The sequence below is a fragment of the Rhinolophus sinicus genome, chromosome 15 (genome assembly GCF_057876585.1).
Source record: "Rhinolophus sinicus isolate RSI-liver-muscle chromosome 15, RSI-T2T, whole genome shotgun sequence".
Lineage (NCBI taxonomy): Eukaryota > Metazoa > Chordata > Mammalia > Chiroptera > Rhinolophidae > Rhinolophus > Rhinolophus sinicus.
Window position 1 is genome coordinate 120,762,251 of NC_142515.1, and position 17,331 is coordinate 120,779,581.

Sequence of the window (17,331 nt, forward strand, 5' to 3'; positions counted from 1 at the left end):
CGCCTGACATGAACTCAGCATCAACACGAGGATTTTAGTCAGGCAGTAATTTCGGAGCCTGGCTGGGCGGGGCTGTGGGAAGAAAAGTGCTCTGGCCCGCAGCTGGGACTTGAAGTGCTTTCCACTTTCATCCTTTTCTGCTGGAGAAGCTGGCCTCCAGGGCAATTAGCAGCCTCAGATGTTTCTGCTGCCAGGATGTCCCGCTGCTTAGGTAAGTCCTAGCAGAGGGCACCCCAGCTCTGTGCACAACTCCTGTGGAGACTGGCTTGGCCCCAAAGGTGCATCTTCCCCTCTCAGGAACTTTTTAAAAACATTTCTGGTAAGACGAGTCTCCTGGCTTTGTTTGTCTGAAAAACTCTATTTCTCCTTCACGTTTGAAGGATAATTTCATAGGGTACAGAATTCTAGGTTCATGGGGGGGGTTTTCTCCCTCTCTTGCTCTCAACATTTTAAATATTTTATTCTCTCTTGAATGGTTTCAGAGAAGTTGGATGTACTGTTTATCTTTGTCTGTAGATAAGGTGGTTTTTCTTGTGACACCCCCACCCTCAAGAATCTTATATGATTTTTTTTTTATCCTTTGAATTTCTGAAATTTGAAAATGATATGCCCACATATACTTTTGTTGGCATTTATTCTGCTTGGTTTTCTTAGTGTTTTCTGGATCTGTGGTTTGGTTTCTGACATTAATTTGGGGAAATTCTCAGTTATTACTTTTTTTTTTTTTAATTTTTCAATTATAGTTGACTCAATATAGTATTAGTTTCAGGTGTGGTTAGACAGTTAAATACCTAATGAGGTGCTCACCCTGATAGGTCAATATTATCCGCCTGACACCATACATAATTATTACAATATTATTAAGCATATTCCCCATGCTGTACTATACATTCCTGAGACTATTTGGTAACTGCCAATTTATACTTCTTAATTCTCCATCTTTGTTTCTTCTTTCTCTCTTTCTTAGACTTTGGTTAACTGCTTTCCCTGAAGAACAGGTTTTGTTAATAAGAACAGAGGATGCCCTGGAGGATTTCAAAATTGTTCGTTTTCCCCTCCCCCTGCCAGAAGACCAAGGGATTTTTCTCTAATTTGCTGTGAGAACTTAATGGAATTCCTCTAAGTAAATCTTACAGTGTTGTGAGGGACCCCTCTATGACTGGGTTGCCCTGGAGTTGTAACTCTTAGGCTGATCTACACTGATCCACCAGAAGTTTTTCAATTGCTGTGCAAGTTTCCTAACCCCTCCTCTTCCCTCTCTGGTGCTCATGGTGGTTTTGTCTCAGGATCTCTGCTCAAGTCAGTGGATATTCCCCTGTATTCTGTCTCTCTCTCTCTAGTCTTGGGGGCAATGGTTTTCTCTGTGTCCTTCCCTCTCTTAGGGATCCAAGAAGAGTTTTTGATTTTTCAATCTGTTCAGCTTTTACATGGCGAGTTTCATGATCCTTACATGCAGAACCAGAAAATAGACCCTAAAAATGTCATGTTAAAATAGGTTGCTTGGCCACTATTTAAAGCCTATCTAACAAGATCTACATCCTTGCCTTGCTAGAGATATTGTGGCACTGCACCAATGTTACCTAAGCCAGGATTCTAAAATTATTCTGGACACTCAGTCCTCCTATTACCTGTCTCACAAAGGAACAGAAAGCACTAGAATAAATTGGTATTTAGGGATCTTCTTTATTTGCACTCAGTGATGAAGCAATGGCCTTTACCCTTTCTCTGTATTTATTGTCTGCCTAGAAACTGAATGTATATATATATCTTGTTCCCAGAAGCTCTCTGGTAAATATCTTAACATAGTGTGTGTGTGTGTGTGTGTGTGTGTGTGTGTGTGTGTGTGTGTCTGGTGTGTGGAGAGAGTCACCGAGCAGGCAAATTAAATTATTCTTGTATTATAAATTTTTTCACTCAAACAGGCCCTAGCTTCTTGTAAAATTACAGATTAAATTACTATAATCCTTTTCACCCCTTCTTTCTTTATCTGTCCTAATAGCCTCGACACAGATTTTTTAAATAGTAAAAGGTTGAACTTATTCTCTATTGGGGGCAAGACAAAGAGAAGAGAGAAATTCTGAGCCATAATTGTGGAGTCAAACCTAATGATTCTGTGATTTCACAAAGGTGAGAGCCTCCATTCTCCATTAAGAATGCCTCCAAACACTGTCACTAGGACTCCTCTATACTGGTCTACTACCCACTTGTCCCAAAATGTACTGAAAAATGGTTAGTATCAGGTATTCATTATTCAAGAAACCTTTTTTGGTTGAAGAATACATAAATAATTTAGTCTGTCTACTTATAAAAATGTCCAATTGATGGTAAGTACGTACAGTGTCACTATATATTTATTGTAACAATTATTTATTTAATTTCAGTGTGGTAGAATATATTTCTTCTTCACTTTGTGAAAGTTTCATTTAAAAAAAAAATTGCATATTTCTGTCGCTTTGTGTTCTAGATTAAACATTAGTGTTTCTGCCTTATTGATTTGCAAAAAGTAGTGCTATCCAACAGCTCTGCACAATCACCAGTGTCCTACGCCCAATATTTTACTGGACTTTAGGGACCGTTTTATGCATTTATCACAATTTGCTGCTATTCAGCAAAATGCCACGACAGCATTTGTAAAGCATACAGAGACCTAAAGAACCCTATGTGGTGTTTTTCACTCTGATTGATTTTGGGTATATAACTGCTCTCCAATGGATAAAAAGCAAGAAAGTAATTTTGCTTTACCAAATAGCTCTCAATGAAAGTGATCATTGTATTTTCTTATAGGAAAACAAAGGAGGTCCAGGGGATTTTTTCAGTGATGTCTGTTCACTTAATCCCTGACCAATAACCTTGTAAAAATCAAAGAACTGATTCTTTCCACTCCCAGTACACACATTTTATTTAAAGACATCAATAAACAACTCATCAAGAAAAAAAAATGCAAACTTAAAAATAAAAATGTATATACATATGTAAGATCTTTGTCCACATGCATATGGTCCTATTTTAGAAAATAGAAATCATATTGCATGTTTACATTTGTACATTATAATTTTCACTCCACTAAATATGAACATTTTCATATTTCTCAGTAACATCCCTGCTACAGTACAGCTTTTATTATGGGGTTGTATTAAAATTTATTAAATTAATCTATTGCTGAATGTTTATGCTATTTTTAAATCACCAATCTTGGTATTAACATTATGTTTGATACATACCCCAAATTTTTCTCGTCTTCAGACATCACCTTGGTAGATCGTGGTAGCTTTGACTGGAGCTGTGACCCAAACATTCATTTGTGATGTGTCTGAGCCCTGGTAATCATGCTTTTTTCAAACCAAGGTTGTTGTTTCTGTCCATGTATACTTATGGTAGGTGAGTGGGTACAGGAAGTACTAGAATGGATCACCTGGGTTCTACCCATGTTCCTTCCTGCCATCCTTATGGTAAGGCACCATGACGATGATTTCTCTTTGATCTGCTGGTCCAAAGAGATCTTTGCAATATTACATTGTCAGAGTGTGTCCTTTTGGGGGAACAGTACCTCCACCTGTGTCACTGTCGTACTGCCCACTTCACCAGTTTAAGAGAGGCTGATGACAAAGACTGGGTGTCAGGAACTGTCTGAAGTAATTTTGTCTACATAGTTGTTCACCCTCTTCTATGGTGATAGTCTCTGGCGAGCATTAACCTGCAATACAAAAATATCCATTCTATGTACGGGCTCCTGTATGTTCAACCACATTACTCTTGTCTACTTCCATATGTGTTTTTATAGTAGGTCTAACTTCTCTTTTCACATAAAGTGGATCTACAGATGCATTGCTTGCAACTCTGAAATATTGAATACTTTCCCTCCTTACTGTCATTCAAGGCCATGTTGAAATGGGGCTGAAGTACGTCTGGCACCAATTTTCATCTTGCACCCGTATTCTGAGATGGAAAACCCATTACTCAAGTTGAGAGCTTTTCCTCCTCCTTTAGCTACTCAAATGGGACCTCCTGCTGTCCAATACCACTAAAAGTGAAAACTTGGAAAGGGCCACTGATGCAACTGTGGTAGACTGGAGGGCCTGGGATGTCTGGTCACACAGGTTACTCATGCCCTCTTGTCCTCTGGAGGCATCTTTTTCAGGTTATAATAGTCAGATGCTTGGCCTGATCAAATTATGATTTACCAGGTCTTACAGAACTGAACTCAAAATAGACAGTTATGTACACGTTGTCACTTAGAGCATCGTAGTTAAACATTCTGATTCTATCAGGCAGTTTCTTAAAACATTTATAATTTTCTGGTTCAGATGGACGGCCTTGTTCCTGAACCCAAAGGGCTTATATAATGATGCTCTAGTTGTAACATGTTATAAGCTCCATGTTTCCACCATAGGTGGCTCAAACACCAAAGAATCTTCTGAGTTGATGACCCAGTTGGCAGGGCTACTTGCCCTGCACCCTGAGTCTCTCTCTGAAGTGCTCCTTCCTCGCCTGGGCCTCATTCAGTTGTTGGCTGCCTTCCTGGTTACCTGCTGTGTGGACCAGAGCAGGATTATTAGGTCAATGAATGTAAAGCACAACACTGTATCTTTGAGTTTGGAGAAGACGTTATAGCACTTCCGTCTCTAATCCTTGGTCCCCCCAAAAGTGGCAGGTTTTCAAATCTTCCTAAGGTTATCCCGCATTCTCTGGGAATTTGTCTTACCAAACATCCAGTATACCAGTCACCTCTTGCTTATGTTGCCAAATCAGCATGATTCCATTGGTGTAACGAATCATTATAATTTTAGTGGGGTATCCAAGTTGTGCAAAGCATCTCTTCAGATTATGTCATGAACAAAGGTGTGAGAGTTAACAGAGTCCTGATGCAAAGCTGTGAGTAAATATTGTCTGTCCCACATGATTGTGAACTGTCCCTCATCTTTCTAATCTAAACTGCAGAGAAATTAGTCAAGGAATCACTGGCCAAATACTATGTATCTGAAGCTTCAGTAAGATACTCCAGCACTGCTGTCAGGCCTGGCATAGCATCTTCTATCTGGCTGCTGCTGTGCTATAGCAGTCTATCATCACTGTCCAGGATCCATGCAGTGTTCACAGTAGCCAGACTGGAGAATTCAGTGCTGATATTACAGAGACCACCTATGACCCCTGCAGCTTTCACACTGTGGTGGTGCTCTGTACCGGACTGTGTTCCCCCAAATTCCTAGGTTGAAGCTTTATTGCCCAGTACTTCAGAATGTGATTGTATTTGGATTTAAAGAACGAGTTAAGGTAACATTAGATTATAAGATGGGCCCTAATCCAATATGACTGCTGTCCTTATGGGAAGAGGAGATGTACATGCAGAAGGAAGGCCATGTAAGGACAGGGAGGAGGTGTCCATCTGCAGGTCAAGGACAGAGGTCTCCAAAGAAACCAAACCGGCTGACTCTTGAGCTTGGAACTTTAGCCTCCGTCACTGTAACTGCTAAATATTTGTTATTTAACAGTCAGTCTGTGGTATTTTGTTACGGCAGACCTAGCAAACTAATACAAGTGGTGATACTAATCTCTTGTCATTACTCCTGCCCATGCAGTGCTGTATATGCTTTACTATTTTGGATAGGGAGGGCAATTTTAGAGATTTTTTTTTTTTTTTTTTTTTTTTTTTCTATTTGGTGTTCTCGGAAAGATAGCTCTTTATCCACAGACCAATGATCCAATATGAAGTTTAAACCAATTACTAAGTATATCAATTGCAATTATGCATTCAGTGACTGGAGAAATAACTGCTGGGTGGATTCTTGGAATCTTTGGGTCCAATATGAGCCAGGCTTAGCAAAGATTCCATTTCTTACCTTGCCTCATAAGCTCTTACTCTACCAGTGGGCCAAGTATGATGCTACGAAGCTCTAAGTATCAGTGTCAGAACCTATGTACAATACCCTTAAATGTAAATATTATGCTTTCTTTGGAGTATAGTTACCTGAGTGAATGATCATAGGTCCCTTTAAGGGAAGGACTAGTCATTTGAGCTTATATTTGCATAGCACTATAAGTATCTTCCTCTCTGGGACACAGACACCTCTTCAGTTCATGGGTTCTGGGTCTAAATTCTGAGAACTTAGTAAGGGATACTAGCTTTTTTATTGAGGTAGCTGTCCTGAGTCTAGTGTTCCGATGGTCCTTCTTCTTTCTGGTTGTACATGCTTAGTAGATTCTCTTGGCTGTGTCTTATTTTATTCCTAGTGCACCATTTCTACAACTCCCTGTGGGAAGCTTGCCTGTCTTTATGGTGACTGTGACCCTGCTGGTTTCTGATATTCAGTCTCTCACTATTCAGGCTTCTGTTACTTGGTGACCTCATCATTCCTATGAATATGAACAATTTCATCTTTGTGAATTCCTCTCCTTCTGTTATCACTGGTCTTCAGAGGAAGTCTACCATTGAGCTTCTTAGTGGTACTGGTAAATTGGGCATTTGGCCTTGCTGTGGAACATGATCCTCTAGGGATATATCTGGATTTATATATTTCCATTCTAGCTTTCCCACTTCTCTCGGCCTCTTCATTCTTTCCATTTCGCTCATTTTGGACTTCTTTTTCTTGAGGATTCCAACGGCCACTCTAGTAGGGAGTTTACCCCCATTCACTGCTGTGCTTGCTAGAGGTCCCAAAAAACTACCCCTAAATCAATGAATTCTTGCTTAATCCAGTCTTACATTTGGAATTCTCAAAAATCCAATCCATTCACATGCCCTAGATTCCTATGGGAACATGCTAGCTAATTCTTGTAGCTCTTTTAGTGAATGATAACTTTCCTCTATCATCAGGCCGCATATGTCCTCAGAAGTGTTGTGGGATTTAACCCTAGCTATTAACCTGGTGTTCAAAAGAGGAATCTTCTTTGGGAAGTATCTGTTGACTTGACAGGAAGAGCCCTCTGCAGTAACTACTAACACTAGATGTGTTCTAACTCTTAAGAAGGAAGAATGTGTCAAGCTCTGAGGGCTCAGAGGGAATCTTCAGAACAAAACATCCTTGGAGCATCCTTATAGATTTACCCATTTCATGTTTCAAGATCCCAGAAATTCCCAGCCACAGCAATGATCAAAACATGACAGACCTCCTTTAGCTGAGCATTAAATTTCATATGTAAAAGTCTCTGGCATCCTGTGGCTCTGTAAGTTCCTCAGTGTTTTGATCTGCTGTGTCTGTTTTCATAGAAGATAGTAAGAGGCCTCATATTTAGCTTATAATGTACCTCATAGTCATCAATTCAACATAAGAACAACCAGTCAATTTCACTGTCCTTCTAATCACAGTTCCTCCTCCCCCACCCCCATATTTTTCAAAATGCCTGAAATATTGTACCTAAAGGGGAATTTCTCTATGTTAGGATATTTTCTCAGGTCACCTTGCAACACACTAATTCGTTAGCAATTTGGCCACCACCTTTTAGTAGGGAGTGTCAGTGACCACATACTCCTCAGAATGGCATCTTTTTGCATGCCTGGTGGTGAATGAGTGAGTTCCAAATCCTCGTTGCCTGTTTTCTTAGACAACTCTTAGATATTCTGAGAAGCAGGAAACAAAGATGAGATTACATGTGCAAGAGATGTATTCATGGAATCGACTGTTAAGGACAATTAGCAAGAATCCAGAGTCAGGGAAAGCCTTAGACACCATGTAGGTTTTCTATCAGTGAAGGAGAGAGGTAGGTAAGGGGCCAGTCGGAAGAGGTACAAAGTGTAACAAGTTCCAGAGCAGGTTCAGCCAGACTGAAGGGGTGTCGTTGAGCCAAAATTTCCAGTTGGAGGAGTCTCGTGTCTCACAGGAATGGAACTGCATCAGTATCACTGCTGTGCGTAGTCACTGGTGGGGAGAATACTTTGGAAAGGGTGACCATGTTGTGAAAGTGTGATGGATCCAGGAAGTCAGCAGCTGCAGTCATCAATCAGTTATGTTCTCTGTGGAAGGAGATCTGAGAGGCATATTTTCATGGCTCCCACTGGTGCTGTCTAATGTTCAATGGAAAATTATTCAGTGTCCCCCATTTCCAAAGCCTTTAATTCTCTCCAATTCAAGGCGTTGTAGAGAGACCCTGCTAGGCTTTTCTCTACATACTCCCTACTTCCTTTTGAAAAAACGTTTGAGTTTGCTTTTTATGGTCTTTTAAAGTCTTGACTTAATAGGGACAGAATTCCCTATTCTAGGAGCTTGGGGTAGGAAATGCAGCCTTTTCTGATTTTGTGTTTATAGACATACAGGGTTTTTTGTTTGTTTGTTTGTTTTTCTTTCTCTTTTCCTTGATCATTTATTTCTCATTTTGGAAAGGAAGTTAGAGGACTTGTTCATGTTTTCATCTTTCTCAGAAATTCCCCTGATCTCTGTTGAATCCACAAGCTTATTCAATGTCTAACTGAACGATGAATCTTGTCGTTACTCAAATTCTTCTAAATGAAATTAATGAGGTCTCTGTACTGAGATGATTTATTTTAGGCAAAGTATCTGCTTGGCAATAAGTAAAATGGTTGAATAGATACATGAAGAAATGCAGTTAAAATTAGCACTGTTTTTCAGAAAGATAACATAAGAGCATGGATTCAACTAAACCCAGTAGAGAGGTGTCCTTCCATGTTTTTCACAATTAAGTATTTCTGAAAGATTACTTATGCATATGTGGATTAATTAAATGAATTTAGAGTTGTCTTTTTAAAAAGTTAACATGATCAAATTAAATTCTTGGAGTATTAATTCATTTTTCAAGAAGTGCATTGCACATCCCTGCATTAAAAAGACCCAAAAGAAGAACAGAGAAAGAAACTATTTTATCCAGAAGCCATTGGAATAAAATAATCAGTTTGAATTTTTTTAATGTTCATGCATATATTATAATAATATTTGTAATGAACTAAAGATATTATTTTAAAGCACGTTAATGTACAGTCAATGGCAAATATTTTTAAGTAGAACCAAGGTATTTTTACTATAAATATGGGGAGATTGGTTGATTGGTGTTCTCCCCATATTTGTAATCTAATGTGATGTCAGTGATTATAAGTTTTTTTTAATTAATTGGGATGAGAAATTACAGAGAAGAAATAAAACCAAAAATTAAAAAATATCAGCTTGTAATTAAAGTTGAATAAAGATTTTTTTTTTTTAAATTTTATCATTCCCTCCAATATTTTGGAGTTCTATAATCAAAACTAATTTAAGAGCATTTTAAAACTAATTTCCTTTGCTGAGTCTTTCCAAAGCAATTGACACAGTTTTCATGTAAACACATACATTCACACTCACACACACAGTTTATTTGGCACATAGACATCAGCAAATTATTTAAAACTTAATTAAATCACCTAGTACTTTCACAGTTTTAAATTGCATGATTGAGTTGAGAATAACCCCAGTGGACTCTTGGTAGGTGCTCAGTTCAACTCATGGTAACTACAAGTGCCAAGATCTCTTCACAAGTAGCCTAATAGTTGTCAGTGTTTCAAAGTCATGCTTATTAGTAAATATATTACAGAGAGAACAGAAGAAATAGATGGAATCCAGCAAGTTGCTTAATTAGAAAGTGATTGAGGAATCTTCTACTGTACGTAAAATGTCCACATTTTCAGCATTGTATCTTTGTGGTTTATTTGTGAACAATATGGCAATGTGCTACATCAACATACTCTGTAAGGAAAAATGTATAATATGATCCAGAAACATTTAAAGATATAAGTTATTCATTTCAAAATGCTTGATAATAAAATTTGCTAGGCATCGTAAGTTATATAATTGTATTTAACAGTTACATAAGTATTCTTAATGACAGAAGAGGTGAAGAAACATAGATGAAAGTAAGCAGTATCTTTATAGGTAATATCCCATAATGATTCATATACATTTAGAAATTTAAGGTATCTCCTTAATTAATGAAAATAATTATCTTCCTAGGAGAAAAAAAATCAACATGAAACGCTATATACAGGAGACTATTTGAATTTTACATATGCCATTTTAAAATTGGTTTTGTATTGGTTATTAAGGATACTGTACTGTTTAGTCTCAGCAACTTCTGTGGTCAGACAGCTCCAGTTGAGACCTCTCAATGTTACAGCATTTAAAAAATCTGAACAAGCAAATAGAATATCCTACTGGATGGAATTATTTTTGATCTGGATAATTTGGCCTACATAATCTAATTCTTGATCTCAAGGTTGTATTATAGGGGAATTCCCCGCCCCCCCCCATGGACTTCCTGGAATAATTTGAATAAATGGCAAGTTCCATTTTCAAGCATGAAAAACCAAGTTTCTTGTATATTTCTTGTATCCAGCAATTGCTCACAAATTCCTAAAGAACTGTTTCCCTGACATTTGATCTTAAATTGTTTCTAAATATTTATATTCATTAAATTTATCCCTATGAGTACTTCAGTCTCTACAAGTCCTCGTGGTCATAATTCTGCTCAGTGCTCCCATGTGGAACAACATACATATATTAATAATTAGAACTTTAAGGTCAAGCTTTTTATGGGTTTATATTATATATTCATGAAAATAATTTTTCAGTTACACCACTGCTTCAGTGTTTATGAACAATATAACTAAGTGAACAGGAAAATACTGGCAAATAAACTTCATTATTCATTTTTATCACAACTTAGTTGCCTTTATGGCTACTAGTTTAGCCCTAAAATGAGGGTGCTCAGTGAACTGGGTGTGAGCAAAACTATTAAAATCATTCCATGTGATGCCAGTGTGCCCTGTTCTGGACCTGTGCTATTGACTGCTTGAAACTTGGCAAGAGTTTTAGAACAGTTGCTTGGATTTCATTACGGTGCTATTGGAGATGGCCTACCTGCGCACCTCACTTTCCTAATGTGGGTCCTAATGGACCCACAAGCCATTAATAGTGGGAATGGAGAGCTGTGTTCATCTTAGGAAATTATTTCTAAACTAGGTTTTCAAACAACTCTAAATATATCCTGTCTTTTTTTAAGGAACATTAATTCCATCTCTCCCAACTTCCCTCCCTTTGTTTCTCCTCCCCTCCCTTCCTCATTCTCTCTTTCTGTTCCCTCCTTCTTTCTTTCTTTCAATAATATCTTACTGAAAACCTCTTTTCTGAAGGATACAAAAACATAACCTGAAACTCACATATAGGAGGCAGTAAAAAATTAACATTTAAAAATGGTGACTCTGAAATGGTGTTTTATGACTTCAGTGTGGCATGTTACTGAGTTCAGAGTGCAAGAAACATTATAGAGCAAGTATTTGTAATTGTCTCCTCTGTAAACAACAATCATAAGTTGCTTTTTTAGCAGAATGTTTTCAGGGCAAAACAAATAATTCTTATTTACAATGCAGTAGATTAGTTATTCACTCAGATAAGAAAAAACAGGTTATACAGAATTTTCTAAGTACAAACTGAATGTTCTGTTAAGAGAACAAGTGGCCAAAAAGTAAATTACATAGGGGATAAACTTCCTTAGACAGATACCTGAGGACAAAGGGCAAGTGATCCACCTATGCCCAAAATACATGTTTTCATATTGTTCTCCCTCAATACAATCCTTACGGTCAGCCATTGAGAACCTGCTCTCTACAGCAGGCTTTAGAGACCTCCATTTGGCTTCCCACTGGTCATTACCCTTTCCAGTGTGAGGACACTAGGGGGCCAAGGAAGACATGCTTATCTGGGACCTAGTTACCCCTCTCCTTCACCATGGAACCATCTCTAGCCCTTGTCCCCAAAGCTACACAAAGGTGGCTTGACTGCTAATGTGTTTATCATGAGGCCGTAATTTTGGGCCTGGACTCCCATTGTTGACTAAGGGTTGTGGATGGATCTTGTATATGAGGGCTGAGTTGTTTGTTTTAGAGAGGGAGGTACAGGGATTGGGGAGAAGAAAAAGGGACACACTAGGTGCTTACATTCATATTCGACTTAGCCCTGCAAATGCAGAGAATTTTTGAAAATGTCTGCTTTGTATCTGAAATCAACTCCCTCTAATTTGAATTTCCTAGTTCTCTAAAGGGCTGTTAGAAATTTATGTCTCAAGGTAACATCATAAATGTATCTTTCCTTTTCAAAATATAACTTTACTGCAATTGGACTAAAAGACAAATATTGTTAATATCTTTCTTTTCATTGCCAAGTGCTATATCAGTTATGATAGAACCAAATGCCAGGTGTTTTATTATGTATGGATTTATATTTTAGTTATGGTAACTTTAAATGTGTTATGTCATATACATGTTACATATGAAATAGTCTACCTTTATATCACATCTCTTATTTGAAGTAGTAGTTTTCTAACAGTGCTATACAATATGCAATAGTTCATTAGTGATTGCATTTATGTTATAGTTGTGACTGTTGTTGTAGTTCCTACCACATAGGAGAGCAAGTAATACCTATGGAAAATATTTCAAAATAAACAATAAAGTCATTTTCTTCTGTTAGCGATAAGAAGATAACATGAAGAGGGTGCCCAATTTTTACAACTGGAGTACTAGCCACTTGTCCATATGACACACCTTCTCCGTGCTATCAGTTAAATCTTTCAAATAGACTACTGATTTCAGAAAGAAAGCATTTTATTATAATTGAATTACAATCAAAGAAGATAAGCTAAATACAATTATGGGCCTAAATCTAAGAATAAACTTTATGCAGCTAATTTGTAAAACCTCAGTTATGCATCCTAAGTGGTTGAATTCCAAAATATTAGATTCCAAAGCTATTCTTTGGTTATATTTGGTTATAATATTTCTTGCAATTCTCTTCTATAGTTTCGGTAAGAAATTAGCTTAATGTGGTGAATCCCACTAGTCTCACGGCCACCCCACCCCCACCCCCATTATCATTTCTCTTGTCCTTCCATCTATAGCATCACCCTCCTGCCTGGACATCTGTGGAACAGACCTGTGCTGAGAGCACATTTTCTTGGTTGAGAGCTTCATGCTGCCTTGAGGCCACAGTCTGTCAGTGCGTCTCCCAAAAGACATGAGGCTATTATTGATCTGGTTTTCCTTCATGTTATCTTTCAATTCTTGATTTTACTTGACTTTCAGTGAATTAGTTAAAAGCTTACTGCTGAGGCATGAGAATTCAGCGACAGCTTTCAGTGCTGTACCCCTTATGAAGAGATTTGACTGCATGTAAGATATGGTTTAGTTGTCAGTCCTTAGCATACAGCTGACACCTTAAAATGATCCATAATCTGTTACAGGATTACTCAGATGAGAGCTCCTGCATGGACTGTACAGCCTGTTGGCCTGTCAGTGTCAATACTATATTTTGTCCATAGGTATCTAACAATAAGTAGCCTTGTGATTTAGGGAACAAAGGCTAGAAACGTGATATTTTCAGAGAGCAAAACTATTATAAAAACGTAGGCTAACACAAATGGTATAACCATCTGCAGTGTGCCTTTATCAAAGAGATAGTTTATAAATCTGTTTCTTAGAAGACTTGGTAGAATATTTTTTAATCAGTTACCATTTAAATTAAATTTGAAACATAGAGGAAGATGGACTCTCATTACAATTTGTGGGTATGAATAAAGATGTATGAATGCACTCTTACAAATGTATGGTGGGATACATGAAAGTTATCTTTATTTTCTTTCCTAGGAAAAACTTAGAGAGACATAAAGTATTTTCAAACATTTCAATGGGTAGCTATGTAAACCCAACATAATAATATTCGGAATTAGTTCATGTAGTGAAAGAATAGACAATGTGTGTAGCTTAGGAGATACAGAGTATATACTACAGGCAACATACAGTCTTTGGGGTATTATTTTATTAAGGGAGTAACTAGGGCTATTGGTAAGTCTACTAAATGGGTGAGGCTCCAGCAATATAACTTTTGGAGGTTCCTATCTATAAACAATTCAATTTAAAAACTGTTTCACAAAATTCAAAGAACCATGTGAGCTGTAGTTATCTGTCAATGAAGATTTAGAATAATGAGTCACGAAGAGGTTCTTAGGTATTTATTACCCAACCAGTAAACATGTCTACTTAGTCCTCAGGCACCATCTTTTCTCTATTGTTAATTGTATCATAATTGTTTAATGTCATATCTTTCCCCAAGAAATAGAGGCAGCAATGCTTCTACAACTCATTGAGCCAGAGTTCTTCAGGACCTACTTGTGTTTAAACAATATAGATTTGCTTGCCTCTGAAGATCCTTAACACTTAGTATTTAATGTCACTTATACCATTACTCATTTGCATTTCCCTGAAAGATATTTTCACGTCCTAACTCTTGGTACTCCTAACCCCTGGTGAATGTAACCTTATTTGGAAATAGGGATTTCCAGATATAATCAAGTTAATATGAGATCATACTGGATTAGGGTAAACCATAATCCAATGACTCATGTCCTCATGAAAGGGGGAAATTTGGCCATAGACACAGGGGAAGAGACCATGTGAATAAAGATGGAGGTAGAGAATGGAGTGATGCATCTACAAACCGAGGAATGTCATTGACTGCCAGGAACCATAAGAAGCTAGGAGAGAGAGCAGGGAACTAATTTTCCCTCAAAACCCAGAAGGAACCGACATTGTCCACTGAGTTTAAGTTGCAAAAATTGTTGACCTAATAACTGAGAGAGGTCAAATTTAATCCTAAATCTGTTTGGTTTCTAAAGACCACCGTCTCTCCATTATGGAATATTTTGAAGAATGATGTACAGAAGACCCAGAGATTAGCTTTGCAAATACAGCTAGTTGTCTCAAGTATAATTTTTTGTGTGCTTTCATTGTCATATTTTTTATCACTCTCAACTGCAGTACACAGTTGAGAGTAAGGATGTAAACTTAATTCTTTATCTACTTGTTTTCTTGATAATTCTACTCTGAAACAAATCTTGTTGGGTTGGAAAAGAGCTAATGCAAACCTGTGTTGCCCTCAAAATCAAACAGGAAGTTTCAGTACCACTTATTAAAATACAGATTTCCTGAATTACACAGAAATTGGGGGCTGAAGTAATTTAACTCCAGATTATCTAACATTGTTCTTTGAATTTATAAAATCTATCCGTGTTTGGGGGGATTTTAGTAAAATGCTGTGTGTGTGTGTGTGTGTGTGTGTGTGTGTGTGTGTGTGTGTGGTGTATATGTGACAGAGAGGCAGAGACAGACATTGATTTAACCAAAGGGTTATACACCAGAGAGCAGCTATCACACAGGCTATGACATACTGGTTTCTTGATAGTCTTACATTGGTTGCTAAACACCCATATCTTCCCAGCCCTGAGATCACTGACACTGCTCTTTTCACTTTAATGGATGGCATTGCCTTCAGTGCCCTGGGTCTTGAGACTAAAGGACTGAGGATGTGACTGTGACTCTAGGACCTTAATCCATTCCCTGCACTCCCAGTTTCTCCAGATTCAGAAAGAGTTGTTTTGACGTCTTCTCTGTGAACTGTTTTCACATGCTACATAAATTTCTGTTGAAATATGCCCTCTCCAGTGAGCACTGTTTTCTGCTCTTTATCTGGAGCAAAGGCTTGCAAATGTTTTTGTAATGATCCTGATATTAACTATTTTAGGCTTTAAGGAACAGATGTTTTGTCATGACTATTCAGCTCGGCCATTGTAGTATGAAAGCAGCCATAGATAGTATGAATGGATGTGGCTGTGTTCTAATAAAACTTTATTTACAAAAACAGGTAGCTGATGAATTTGTCCCATGGGTGATAGTTTGCTAACCCCTGATTTATGACAGCACTCTATTCGTCTTGTTTTACCACAAGTATATTCAATTTTAAGTTATCATGAAATATAATATTCAGGATAAAATGATCCTGAAATACAGATATTTTTCTTCTACTGACTAATATTTCAAACTGACTTGAAACCCTTACTATCTATCCTCTTCATATTTCTTCTTCCCGTTCTCTACACACAGAGACACACACGTACCCCAAGCTAATAGTAGTTGCTTCTAAACCAGCCTAATTACACTACCACAACACAATGGCATAAAGTTCATTCTATGCCTCTATATCCTTTTAATTCAGGAATAAAAGAGAAAAGTGAAGAATGATATAAGGGAAACATTTTTTTCTTGATTTCTTGCTTTCATGCCTATGACAAAAGTATTCATGAAGAGAATTTGTAACCATAGGACTAACGTGGATCACTTAAGGGATTCCCTACTTCTCTTTAAACGTCAATTGTCTAATTGTGAAGCGAGATTTTCAATTTTTAAATCAAGTAACAAAATGTGTCAACATTATATATAGGTCAGAAAGGGCACAGTTCTGTCACCTAAATTAAATATTATTATGAAGATATATTCCTCACCTTGTTTTAGGATTATTTTCACATAAGTCTGCTGCCTAATTTGCCTTCAACATAATTATGATGGCATAAGCCCAATATTTAATTAAGACCTATCTCCTGTTAACTAATGGTTGAATTTGACACCTTGTTACTATAGCCTAACAGAGTTGAGCTTTTGTGAAGGTTTGGCTGAGAGCCAGTCATCACAGCTGTTCTTGTATGATCACTACTTTGAAAAACTGTTTTTTCCACCTCTAAATACCCTATTTTCAAATGTAACTTTTCCATAAGAACTTCTTTTATCCTTTTTTTACACATAATTCCTTTCCCTATGGGGAAATTCTAACTGCTGTTCACAACTATTACTCATCTGTGATGTCATTATAAGTAAATCACTGGGAACCATCCAGCCGCAACTGTCACAGGGAGGGTAATATTTTATGTTAGGAGATTAAGGTAGAGAAGCTTCGAGACCACAGAAACTGCACATATCGTGACTGTTATAAGATGATTAAATTGCTATAAACATGTTAAATTCATGTCTTTGTAGCATTTTATTCTTTTTACTCATGTAGACAAGATACAGAGATCAAATAGGAAAGCAAGCCTGAATTATTCTGAATGTGGGTTTTCTTTTTAAAATGAATATTTAACATTTCTTTATATGTTTAAAAGGAAATGCTCCTCCTTCTCCATGGTGCCCTTCAACTAATTATATTTTCTAATTCCAGACACTGGGAATATTCAAAAACAATAGACAGAAAGGGATTCTAAGGTCTTAGAGTAGAATCATGAACACAAATTTTGTTTGGGGGGTTGGCACTTAAGGGCATTGGAATGAGTCCTGGATGTAAGTTTGACATTGTACAACTAGTTTAAATATGGCTTTTCATTGGGATCAATGTAGTTTTACAATAGATTAAATATACTCCTAAAGTTATTGTGATTGGCATTTATGGGATTGTGATTATGCAAACTTTAGACTCCAGGAAAAATCTGGGTTCTAAAATATACGTGATTAAATTTTATGTTCTGACCCTGCTAAGT